The sequence below is a fragment of the Anoplophora glabripennis genome, unplaced genomic scaffold (genome assembly GCF_000390285.2).
Source record: "Anoplophora glabripennis isolate ALB-LARVAE unplaced genomic scaffold, Agla_2.0 scaffold1859, whole genome shotgun sequence".
NCBI classification, from domain to species: domain Eukaryota; kingdom Metazoa; phylum Arthropoda; class Insecta; order Coleoptera; family Cerambycidae; genus Anoplophora; species Anoplophora glabripennis.
The window spans coordinates 1-13167 of record NW_019417950.1 but is presented as its reverse complement, the minus strand read 5'-3'; the positions used below and the strand labels follow the sequence as shown (position 1 = coordinate 13167).

Genomic DNA, 13167 nt, shown 5'->3' with positions numbered 1-13167 from the left:
TGTAATAGTTTTCGCACAATTCTATTTGTTTATAACGGAGGCTCCAAAAGTTATGAACTTTAAGCCTCTGTACAGGCGTTAATTTTCAACCAAACATGATTCTGAAAGCGTCATTGTAATCTTAAAGACGTAATTAAACGACCTATTAAAAAATATCACCGTTTTTTGACATTAACATTCTCAAATTGTGCATTAAAAAACCGTGCGTTTTTCGCTTATAAACAATTTGAATAAAATTGTTGCTATTTATGCTACCTCACCGAAAACAGATGCAATGGATAGCTGGCAAAAAATACAGTTTTTTTTTTAAAGTACCCTCTACGACCAACAGGAGCCAAGATAAGATTTTTTTTTAAATCGTAGCGCAATTGTTTGTAAACATTAAGACTTGAATTTTTCGCAAAATAAAGTTTACGACGTAAACTACGATTTCCCGTGAATTACATTGAAAAATGTGGAAAATTAAAGACTCACGAGCCCTTTAAAGAGAAGGTACTCGCTAAGTAAACTATCCGGCGGCCGGCGGCGTGGTGGTGGGGGAAGCTCGTCCAAGCGAGTCGCGCGCGCGAGGAAAGTTCAAATTGATGCGCGCTGTAAATTTTGCAATATCTCGACTTCTATTAATCGTAGAAACTTCTTTTTTTTTAACTGGGTTAGCTCGACGAAAAAATTACAATGGGCATATTTACGAATTTGTAGAATAGCCCTGAACCCCAGAAAAAATGCATCTTTTATACTGAATTTTTTTAAATTTATAAAAATGTCACAAAAATTATTGTTAAACGAAATATTAATTAAAATTTCAATTTCGTTTGAAAAAATTAAAGAAAAAATTGCGAATGTGAAGCTGAACACTTACCCCTTATTTGCAGCAAGCATCCAATGACACCAGTGTGACCAAGAAGACACAAAATAAAACCAAAAGGGTAAGCGAGCGGCGAATCGATCGTCTTGTGTGTACTTTTTCGAATAGAACCTTCACTCGCGGACAGGGTCTTCGGTCCAACCTCGCACCTTTTTGCCGCGCGTTTTAATATTTAAAATAAAAGTGTGGCTAATTGTAAATATTATGTATAACTTAATAACTAATTAATCGTCAGAACGCACCATATGTTAAAATTTCAAGAAGTAAAATTGTAATTTTATCGACCGCATTATTTTTATTAATGTTTCTTAATTTCGAGAATTTGCAATAATTTCAAATGCTTTTTATTCTTTTTCAAATCTTTTAACAATAAATAATAATTTGTATACATTTGTGAATTTTTACTTTAATTTTACATCAAAATCGTAACTAGATAACTAAATATTGTAAAAGTAAGTTTACTTTGGCTTAATATATAAAAAAATAAGTTTTTAAATGAACTATAGCTTCATTTATTTATTTAATAATAGTAAAATTTCGTTTAACAATAATTTTTGTAAATTAAAAAAAATTAAGTATAAAAGATGCATTTTTCCTGGGGTTCAGGGCTATTCTACGAATTCGTAAATATGCCCATTGTTATTTTTTCGTCGAGTTATCCCAGTTTAAAAAAAAATAAGTTTCTACGATGAATAGAAGTCGAGATATTGCAAAATTTACAGCGCGCATCACTTTGAACTGGATTTCACTTTTCTCGCGCGCGCGACTCGATTGGACGAGCTTCCCCCATCACCACGCCGGACAGTTTACTTAGCGAGTACCTTCTCTTTAAAGGACTCGTGAGTCGTTAATTTTCCACATTTTTCAATGCAATTCACGGGAAATCGTAGTTTACGTCGTAAACTTGATTTTGCGAAAAATTCAAGTCTTAATGTTTACAAACAATTGCGCTACGATTTTTAAAAACAAAATTCTTATCTTGGCTCTTGTTGGTCGTAGAGGGTACTTTTTTATTTTAAAACTGCATATTTTTGCCAGCTATCCATACTATCTATTTTCGGTGAGATAGCATAAATAGCAACAATGTTATTCAAATTGTCTATAAGCGAAAAACGCACGGTTTTTTAAAGCACAGTTCGAGAATGTTAATGTCAAAAAACCGGTGATATTTTTAATAGGTCGCTTAATTACGTCTTTAAGATTACAAAGACGCTTTCAGAATCACGTTTGGTTGAAAATTAACGCCTGTACGTACTTTATTATATTTATTATTTAAAAAACAATTGGAAAATGCCTTCCTGTTTTGTAAAAGGGTGTCACAATTCTGATAAGCGAAAGAAACAAGGTGTTAGCTTTCATTCGTAAGTCCACGATAATTTATGATTAATTTTAAATAGGTACCTGATTATATATTTCTGCATTTAATTGCTGTTACAGTTTTCCCAAAAGTCAAACACATATTTGGTTGATTGCTATAAGACGGGATGTAAACACATCAGTAAATCAACAGCGAATTTGTTCGGAACATTTTTTGCCAGATGATTTTCAATATGTTGGTGCATTGAAGAAAATTAAAGCCGGTGCAATACCGTCGCTGAATCTACCAGTACCATTATAGGAGAGAACAGACTTCTGATGCAAAATTCTTTTATCACCAGACTTAACACTTCCATTAATGTATAGAAAATATACTGAACAAATCGATAAACCTGTAAGTTTTGTTACTTATCGGCGCATATGGTAAGAAAATATCTGTACCCAAGCTTCAAGACAATCAATAATACATTTGATTCCTCATGATTGCAAAGATGTTTACAAAAATTTACAAGTCGAGGAAGGATTAGAAGATGACATTGATGGCTTTACAGGACTTCCAGATTTTGAAATAGAAAACTAAATTTACTTAGCAATACCTATAAAAATGTATTTTTGTTTTGCTGAAAAATAAAATATATTGACTTTTAATCATATTGTACTTTTTATAAATTGCAGAAAGGAACTAACCCACAAAAGTATATTTTCTTTGTTTTCGTTGTGTCAAATTAATTAGGAATTTTAGAATTGTTCAAAACTTTGATCACTGTTTACTCAGTTTAACCATCACGTGAGTTGGCTCCTTTCTGCAGAAAGTCGTCCAAATATGTATAAACCAAATGTGTATATGAAGTTTCTTTCAAATTATATTTTGAACTGTCGAACTGACAAATAAACTTATTTATGAAATTAGAGATTTACGTAATTTTCTTAAATGTGATCTTTCCAACAAAAATACAAATTTATAATGAATCAAGTTTATATTGTAACAATTACTGATTTTTGAAATTGGAAAGACGCCGAAAAATAGTAATATCTGAAATAATAAAATTGTACTTATCCATATGAATCTTGTATAATGGAAAAAAAATTACAATCAATAATAAATAAAAAAGAAATATATAGTACAGTAAACAATCAGTATCAAATTTTTATTTTAAAGCATTCAACACATTCAGCAGAATGTTACCGTTATGAATTTGCTATATCGATTTGATTAAAATTGATGTGTGCTACATTGAGTGTGACAGGACATCGTTTTACCAATATTTTATTTGACTGCTAACTGCTTATTCTGATGACAATTGTAATTCTATTCTGTTTGAAAAATATTTTTGTAGATCAAAATGTTATGTAATAACGTTTTGGTTGTAATTTTGAATCTAATACCAGTGCCAGAAATCCATTATACCTAGTTTTTATCTGAACGCATCTAAATTCCTACATAACTACATGATAAGTGTACAATATACATGTTATGAGCATTTAAAAATTTGCTAAATGATTTCAATAGCTAGTCACAATTATTTTTGTAGAACAAGTATTCACGGGAAACAGGAAAGTATTAGGAAAAATATTGCGCAATATGTATTTAACTGTTTACGCCATAATTAATTTCATAATTTCCCGCGGTAATCACACTATTGTTATTGGATAAAAGTCCACCAATTGAATTTTAGCACAGTATGTCTGCCGCCTGGAAAGTGACAGAAATGCTATTAAGAAACGCCTGTACAGAGGCTTAAAGTTAAAACTATTGGAGCCTCCGTCGTCACGCCCAGGTATCGCGTATGTCAGCCCCAGGAAATGGGTTCCTGGGACAGTATCATTATGTCTAGGTCGGAGGGAATTTTGTGTCTAGTAAACAGTACTTTTGTTAACAAACAATACCTGGTGGTAGCCACAAAAAAAAAACAAAATTGAACCAATAGAAGTTCATGCTGAATTTTGTGCAGCTGAACTTGCAAGCAGAAATACGGTTTTGGTAAGCTTATACCGATCGTCCTGCTCTAGTGATATTTCACTTTTTAAAGACCAGTTGGAAAACCACCTTGAATATCTTTCAAGCAAATATAAATTTATCATCGTAGAAGGGAGTACAAATTTGGACATTGAACTTAACACGGTACACTTAAAGATATTTGTAACTTTATGTCTACATTGGGCATTACTCACCTTATCAGCGAAGCGACTAGAATTACTGCTAATTGTAGAGCATGCCTTGACAATATTTTAACTAATATAGACAGATAAATTTGTTAGCAGGCACGTGTGACCCTATGGTATCCGATCATCTGGGTGTCTTCTTACATGTATACGATATGTTACCAATTCATCGCATTGACTCTTTTAGGAACAGAATTGTAAATAAGAGTAAAATTCACGAATTTACCGTTCGGTTGAGTGATGTGCACTGGGACTTTAGTCACATTGACAATTTGAACAGTGAAGGCTTAGCTTTAATGATTTTAAGTGCATTACATTCAATAGCCATTGCTGCTTTTTCAATTCAGTGTTTAATAAAAAATTGTTACTGCTTACCATTTTTTTTTATTACAATAGTTTGGAAAATATTTAATATTTAATGTGCTTAGTTAGTTGTTTAAAAATATAAATGGAATAAGTTTACTAGTACACATTTAAATAATAATTACCTAACTTTAAACATATTATATTTGAAAAGATTTAACACAGTAAGATGAGTATTTTTATATAACTCCTGAAAGTGTGAATGAACCAGAAAATAATAATTTTCATATTTTAGAGGAAATTTGAAACATTAAACAATATTTATCTAAATTAGAAACCTGTAATATTAACTTTTTGCGATCTTTGAAATATGCACTTGCCTTTTGCTAATAAGAAATATATATTTGTATAACTTGACTATAATTCAGAGATATGGAGTAGGGGAGAATGAGCTTCGACGAGTGCGCATCCACTTTTCTAGGGACGCTACGAGCGCAGACATTTTGAAGGCTTTTACGTCACGCAGTGACGCAGTTGTTGTTGACGTCAGGTTCGCAGGTGTGTTTTTTGAGGTTATTCATATTTTTGTTTGTAAATTTCGTTTTTATTGAACTTTAAATATGTCTTGTGCTTTGTACTGTGAAAGGAAGCGCAAATTGCAGAAGATGTCCAATACAAAACATTTCTAAATATTTAGGTAGCTGTACACAAAAATAAGATATTTCCACTTTTTATTCTAAATTTTTATTGTAAACATGTAATTTTTTTATTTCTAGCTTTCCTAGAAATGAAACTTTACTGGACAAGGACAAGGTTCTTTCTATCGAAAAAGAAAATTGGGTATGGACAAAAAATAACGTAATTTGCTCTGAACACTTTAAAGCGGATGATTTTCTCCCCTTTTGTGGAAGAAAAATAGTACGACCCAACTCTGCACCTTCCATAAAATTATTTTGTGGTGTATCTTCTTCCATTTTAAGCAAGAGTACTTTATCGAGTTCAATTAATACAGGAGCTTTGACCAAATTGATGTTACAATCAAGTGAATCATCTTTGACCTATAACGTTACTGAAGTTCGAGTAGGTACAACGTAAAAAGAAGAGACAACTGAATTTAAGGTAATAAAGATTTGTAATTTAAAAATAGTAGTAATGCTAAGGATGTTAAATACGTACCCTGCCAAATTGTTTGATACGGACCTAATAAATTAAGAAATAATATTTACAGTAATTTTATTTTCAGTGTTCAGAATACATCGAATGGTAACACTAGTACTGATAGTAGTGCTAAGAGAAGGAGTATTATGGCAATGAAAACATACTTTAATGGATAACTTTAATAATGAAAATATCTTTGCAGTATATCTCCTTCTACAGTTGCAACGAAAAATGTTAAACTGAAACGTAGACAGGAAACTTACCGTTCAGTCTTTACGAAACGAAATTAAGGACGGATTATTCAAGGCCCTGCATTAAGACAAAAATTAAATAATTATTTTCAACCATCAGTAAATAAATATGTTACGTTATACAGTGTTTTATTTTAATATACAAAATATTTAGGAACTACATCACAATTTTTTTTTATTTCATATAAATTGAGTACCTACCGCAATCTGTTAAAGTTTATCGTATCAAAAATATATTATTATTGGTGTGATTAATATTCTCTGTTGAACCTTCTGTGAAACAAGATAGTTATAACATAATTAAAGTATCATTCAATGTAAAAGATAAGCACAATGTCGGAGTGTGTGCAGATTTATACATATGATAGGTAATAATATCCTATGCAGTTATGATACAACTCTAGCCGTTGTTCTTGAGTAATATAGTATTTAATATATTTTTTATGAAGTGCATATATGAAAATTTAATTTTTTATTATATAATAAATATTCAGATATACCTAGAAAATTATGAAAAATAATTCATATGTAATTGAAAATTTCAAAAGTACGTATTTGTTAGTTCATATTTCATTTCAAAATTTAATGTAAAGTTATGTGCGTTTCTAATTTGAAATTTTAGAACTGACCTGGTAATGTAATATAGTACCCCCTCGTATCTAAGACTTCAAAATGGCGACCTCCTTTATTAACAAGTTTGCGCATCTTAACGCTCATTCTCCCTACTCCATATCTCTGCTATAATTATATTTACTGGGAGTCACGTTACAGATTATAAAGTTTATATTTTAAGCAAAATTATTTTAAACACACCATATTAAATATAGAAAGTAAATAAATAAATCATCTTATAACAGTATGCGAGTATGTAGATTTATCTGAAGTGGTCCGCGATGACGTCACAACCCCCACTACTGTGGAGAAGATATCTGCTTATCGAGCAATACTATGACTATGTATTATAAATATCCTTGGATTAAGGATACGGATTGCTGGAAAAAATGGACGTAACAATTTTTCTTGTACACAGCACTATTGAAAAACCTGTTTTTTGTTCTTGCTCATAAGTACGGTCGCATCCAGGATAGAGGGATAATCCCCCTCGATCCCAAATCATAGAGGCCAATTTCTAGCCATGGAATAATGGAACGCGGTTGCATTGTCCCCTAACCTTTTCTGTTTCAGAGACAGCCAGGATCAAGAAACGAAGACAACGACACACACACACACATACACACCCCCCCATACCCTCCTTTCCCCTCCCCTCCCGCGCTAGCCTAAGGGCCACCTTAGCAAAGCGCATCCCAGGCTGCATAGCCGCACTACCCTACCCAACCATACCACACATAAACATGACACTACCCCCGGGGTTTACACAGACGAGCCGGCGAAGCAAGAAGAGCGCCAGAAGAAAGGGCCCTAGCCGGCGGGGCCCAGCCAGGACAAAAGGAGGTCCCACAAAGCGCCTACACCGGCCGCATTTGCGGTCGGGGTAGACGACGGATGGGGCCCACCTACGAAGGCTGTCCAGGCCTACACGAGATGAGGCAGGATAAAGAGGGATAATCCCCCTCGATCCCAAATCATTGAGGCCAATTTCTAGCCATAGAATAATGGCGGCGGCGGTTGCATTGTCTATATTAAAAGTAGTTTCCGATTTAGTTGAAAGAAAGTAGTAACTATAATGTATTTTGCATTTGAAAATTTTTTCTATCAGCAGATGACGTCATCAACGAGATGCCGAATATCGATTTGAAGCAAATTGTAACTACATATTATATATAAACAGAAGTTTAAGTTGGTCATGATATGTAAGACATATAAAGACGTATAATGTTTACGTTCATTGTTAAAATTGATTGAAGTATGTAGAGACAAAGACAGGGCTGGTTCTTGGAGTACGGAAAATACCACACTTCTCTTCAGGTGTTTGTTGAAACAGAGACAACTTAGAGGTGTGATTCTTGAAAGAGAGCTTCCATAGACCACACTGGAAACTCTAGTACGGCATTTATATGATTAAAATACAATAAAAAAATATGAAAGCTTTACTTGGCACCAAGCCAAAATCTAACAAATTACACAGACCAACAAAATTTTACTTTTTTTTTGGAGGCAGAAACTTGAATATATATTTTCGAAGGATTTAGGTGCGCTGAATCCGAATCTGGCAGCACAATTTATCTATCACGTCAGGTTTTTGAGATATTCTAACCTAAAAGTGCAAAAAACACTATTTTCATTATATTTGAGGTTATGTGGTACTGCCATCTATACTCCGCGGCCGAAATTATAGAGAGTGATTCATACATAATATAGAAACACTATTACCGTAAAGTGTATAAAACTTAAAATGATTTTTATAACGGTTCAATATTATTTGCTTATGTTAAATGATGTGCCGCTCTCTTTGCACATCGATAGGATCTATAACAGTCATAGACTGAGTTACACTGAACGCGATTTATTTCCTATCTCTGTCTATCGCACTTATTACAGATAGGGAAATGCTCTTTTTAGTGGGTGTAAACGGACGTACGTAGAATTCGAGTTAGCCGTAGTTAGAAACGTCAAACTATAAGCGCGCGCGAGGGTTTGCATATTCCGTGACTATAGTAAATTTATAAATTAAAAAAATACAATCGGGACGTTTTAAAACGTAGGAATAATAATTAAAATGGATCAAAGTGCCGGTTGTAGCAAACGGTCTGTTGCTCATAAACGCCCTAACCTATGCGATGCGGAATTAATAATGGTAAAAAACGTGTATAAAGGAATTCGGTCGCGAAATTCTAATACAAGTGTAAGTGAAGCTGTTGATATGTGTAGTTCGTTGACAAAAGTATCCGTTGCTACTGTTTATCGTGCCATAAAAAATAGTGTAGAAGTGAATCCAAAGAAGAAAAAAGTGGAAACACGAGGGAGGAAGAAAATAGAAGTCGACGTTGACGTGAAATACTCCATACGTAGGAAAATTCATGGATTTTTCTTTAGAAATGAAATACCAACGATAAAGAAAATTCAAGCTGCAATAGCTGAAGATGAGGATATTCCTAATTTCTCTGATAAGGTTCTTAGAAGAATAATGCGTGACATGAATTTTCGATATTTGAAACGGAATCGGAATAGTATGCTCGTTGAAAAAGACGAAATTGTGGTATGGCGAAGAGAATACTTAGAAAAAATAAGAGAACTTCGTGCATCTGGTAAGAAGATATATTACATGGATGAAACATGGGTAAACGAAGGTCATACTGTATCAAAAGTTTGGCAGGATGGTAATGTTAAGAGTAAGAGACAAGCATTTTTAGATGGATTTTCTACTGGATTAAAGGCACCTTCTGGAAAAGGACGAAGATTGATTATAACACATATTGGAAGCGATACGGGATTTTTAGAAAATGGTTTGCATGTATTTGAGTCACGAAAAACGGGAGATTATCATGAAGATATGAACAGCGACGTGTTTGAAAAATGGTTTGAATATGTTTTATCATATCTGGAGCCAGGAGCAGTTGTTGTGATGGATAACGCACCTTATCATAGTAGAAGAGTTGAAATGTTACCGACATCAGCATGGAGAAAAGGAAATATTATGGACTGGTTACAATCGAAAAATATTGAATATACAGAAACCATGCTAAAAGTACAATTATTAAAAATTGTCCAAAGAGAAAAAGGTCAATACATTAAGTATGTAGTGGATGAGATGGCCAAAGATCGAGGAATTCGTGTACTCCGTTTACCGCCATACCACTGTGAATTAAACCCAATTGAGTTGGTTTGGGCACAAATAAAGAATGAAATCGCACGAAAAAACACCACCTTTAAAATAAACGACGTGAAATTATTATTACAGGATGCTATTAATCACGTCACTGCTGAAACATGGTGTAAGTGTATTGGACATGCACAGAAAGAGGAACAACGTATGTGGGATCTTGATACAACGGTAGAAGTGTTCATAGAACCAGTCATTATTCATTTGGGTGAAGATGATTCTAGTGATAGTGATAGCAACAGTGATATGTGAAATATATAATGTGAATAATGTGATATGTAAGTATTTAAATATATTAATAGTGAAGTGATTATGTGGCAGTGAAGTGAAAGTGTGACAGTGATAATATTCGTGAGATAATTATTATAAAATATGTAAGTACCTACTTAAATAAATATATTAATAGTAAACATTACAATATTTTGCGGCGGCGTAAGCCGGGTGGAGGTGGGTTATCGATGCCCAAGAGGGCATCGTTTTATAGAAAACACTTAAAATTTAAAAATAAAATGTTACTAAAATATTTTTGAAGTTTTCTCGATAAAACCTCTAAAAATAATAGATGTTATGTTTTATTATATTTTTTCCATATTTTCTACATCTTGTTGCCTTTTACGTATACACGCCTACGGATTTTCGATCCCCGCACGCCACACCCTCCTTACTAGTCCAAGAACTAGCGATGAATCACTATCTATAATTTTGGCCGTCGAGTATAGTCTTTTTCAAAAAACTAATACATTGAATCTAAAAGTACAAGGCTCCCTCCTTCGAATGCCTTTGAGTTCGCTCAAATATCTTTTTTCTTCGTTGAGATATCACATGTTGAAATTTTTAAGTTTCTCAGTTTCTTAATATGGGAAAATCTATTTTAAGGATCCCTTAGACATCAAGCAGTCGATTGCAATTCAGAAACTTCATACCCATACGGTTTGTGGGTTTGGAGTTTGTGAGTTTGAGTTCGTATGTATTGAAGGTTTCTGAACTGCAATCACCCGTTTGACGTCTAAGAGATCCTTAGTAGATTTTTGCATATTAAGAAACTGATAAACTTAGAAATTTCAACATGCGATATCTCAACGAAATAAAAAGATATTGGAGCAAACTCTACGGCAGATCACTTGTAAATTATTGAATGTTAAAACCCGGTTTGCATATACCAAAATTTGGGGGCTGTTCTTCAGCCAGAACTCTCGACGTTACAAGGGTGACCCTTTTTATTTTTTTAGGTACGAAATAGTTTGCAGATTTTCATGTACCGGAAAAGACCAAAGTGAAGCTATGTAAAAACAAACAAAAGTAAAGGGTTCCGTGTTTTAATAAATAAATAAATACAATAAATAACCTTTATTTTCCTTAGACTTAGTCAATAAAACAAAAAACAGATTAATACAATGTAATGCAATGTGAACAAATTTTATGCAATTCATTTAATCCTACATATACAGGGTGGTCCCGAGGTAATGGGCTAAAATTCATGGATACGCGCCATTATTCTATGGCTAGAAATTGGCCTCAATGATTTGGGATCGAGGGGGATTATCCCTCTTTATCCTGCCTCATCTCGTGTAGGCCTGNTTGCAAAATATATAAAAAAAATTAATTTAAAAAAAATTAACTGCGCCATTCGAAAAAACAGGAAATTTTACATAAAAAATGTTAATAAAGTTTTTTCTAAAATGCGAATTGAAGGCTGTAGAATTTTTTTTCTAACGTACGAAAAATGAGACGGGCGGTCCCGAGCGCGCTGCACTAAATTTGTTATAACTTTTGATCTAATTGATCAAATCGACCTCACAAAAATTTAAATAAAAGAAGGGTCATCCGGCTATCAAAATTTGATGTCTTTAAACTTAAGAAAAAAAATATATTTATATAGTACGTAAAATTACGTCATTCTATAATTTTGCACTATAATAATAAAATAGCTGTAGTTCTTTTAATTTTTAAAATAAATATCTGTAACTTTCACAGATTACTCTTCAAATGACAATTGAAACAGTGAGCGATATGGAAAAAATCTTAAAAATTTAATTTGAAAAATATTTTGCCCAACATATTCAATAATTTAAAAAAATCACAAATTTTACTTCTTAGACCATACTTTATAGATCAAAAACTATAATTGCAAACGTGATATTGAAACTTTATGAGAGCACTTTTTAAAGCTTAAAATCTCTACTTTAAGATGGTGCGTTTTACTTTTCTTAAAAAATTGAAATAATAGTTGAAAAAACAGAAAATAACAAAAAATAAAAATATTTTATGAAAAATCCGTGAAATTTATTGTTAAATAAAGTTTAATAATGTACAAAAAACATTTTTTTTTGTTTAATAAACCATCAAAGAATTAAGACAGTAAAAAAAGTAAGTCCTGCGAAAAATATTTTTTTTTATTTATAGTAAGTGGAAAATTGTTATAACAGCAAAAAAAATAATGTTTTTTGATGAACTGTTTAAATATTCATTTTTAAAACGTATATTATGTATCTGAAATTGTGAATATAAGTTATCTTATTGATGTAGACACAGATATGAGTTTGGGTGACGAAGCTAAGCAGTGAGCACACCAAATATTTTTTTNTTATAAGAATTAAATTAAAATTATTATTGTAAATGGTATAAGAATATGATTTTTATGTTTTCGAGGAAGCTGCAGTTATCAGTTATTACTTAATATTACAAATAATCTTCAGTTTGCATTTAAAGTATTTATATTAATTTTTTTTATGATAAACCTGTAAATGTATGAGTTTAATATTTATATATGAATATTGATCCATTTTTAAAATAATTAATGAATAAATAAATAATAGCTGACGTTGATTTTGATTTTGTAATTTTGTATTTAAAATCAGTGTTTTTTTTTTTCAATTTCATTGGCTTAAAGTTTAATTGCCCAGTTATTTTTGAAGAAGAGCAAGAACTCGATGAGATTTAAAAATTAATTATTTTGTAATAAATTTGATTTTTAAAAAATAAAACATATTTTCAATAAAACTTCTTTAGCCACTTATAATTTTCATTTTTCGAACCTCTATATTACAAATATGAGCGTGTTTGTTTTAAAATCGATAATTGTTAAATATATTGTTTAAAATAGTCGACCATATTGGATCAGCCATTTTGAATTTTCATTTTCCTACATTATATTCTTGTTTAGCGAACTCAAAAACCCCTATATTACAAATATAAGCGAGTTTGATTTAAAATCGATAATTGTTAAATACATTATTTAAAATAGTCGGCCATATTGGATCAGCCATTTTGAATTTTCATTTTCCGACTTCATATTCTTGTTCAGCGACATCGAAAACCCCTATATTGTC

General features: G+C 32.1%; 1 long non-coding RNA gene across 1 annotated transcript; it reads left to right on the top strand.

Annotated features, from left to right (window-relative positions):
- The first annotated feature begins 5185 nt into the window (after nucleotides 1–5185).
- LOC111692540 lies at nucleotides 5186–6177 on the top strand. Its single transcript, XR_002763263.1, has 3 exons — nucleotides 5186–5345; nucleotides 5425–5767; nucleotides 5892–6177. It is a non-coding gene; the product is annotated as an uncharacterized LOC111692540 (long non-coding RNA).
- The last annotated feature ends 6990 nt before the right edge of the window (nucleotides 6178–13167 follow it).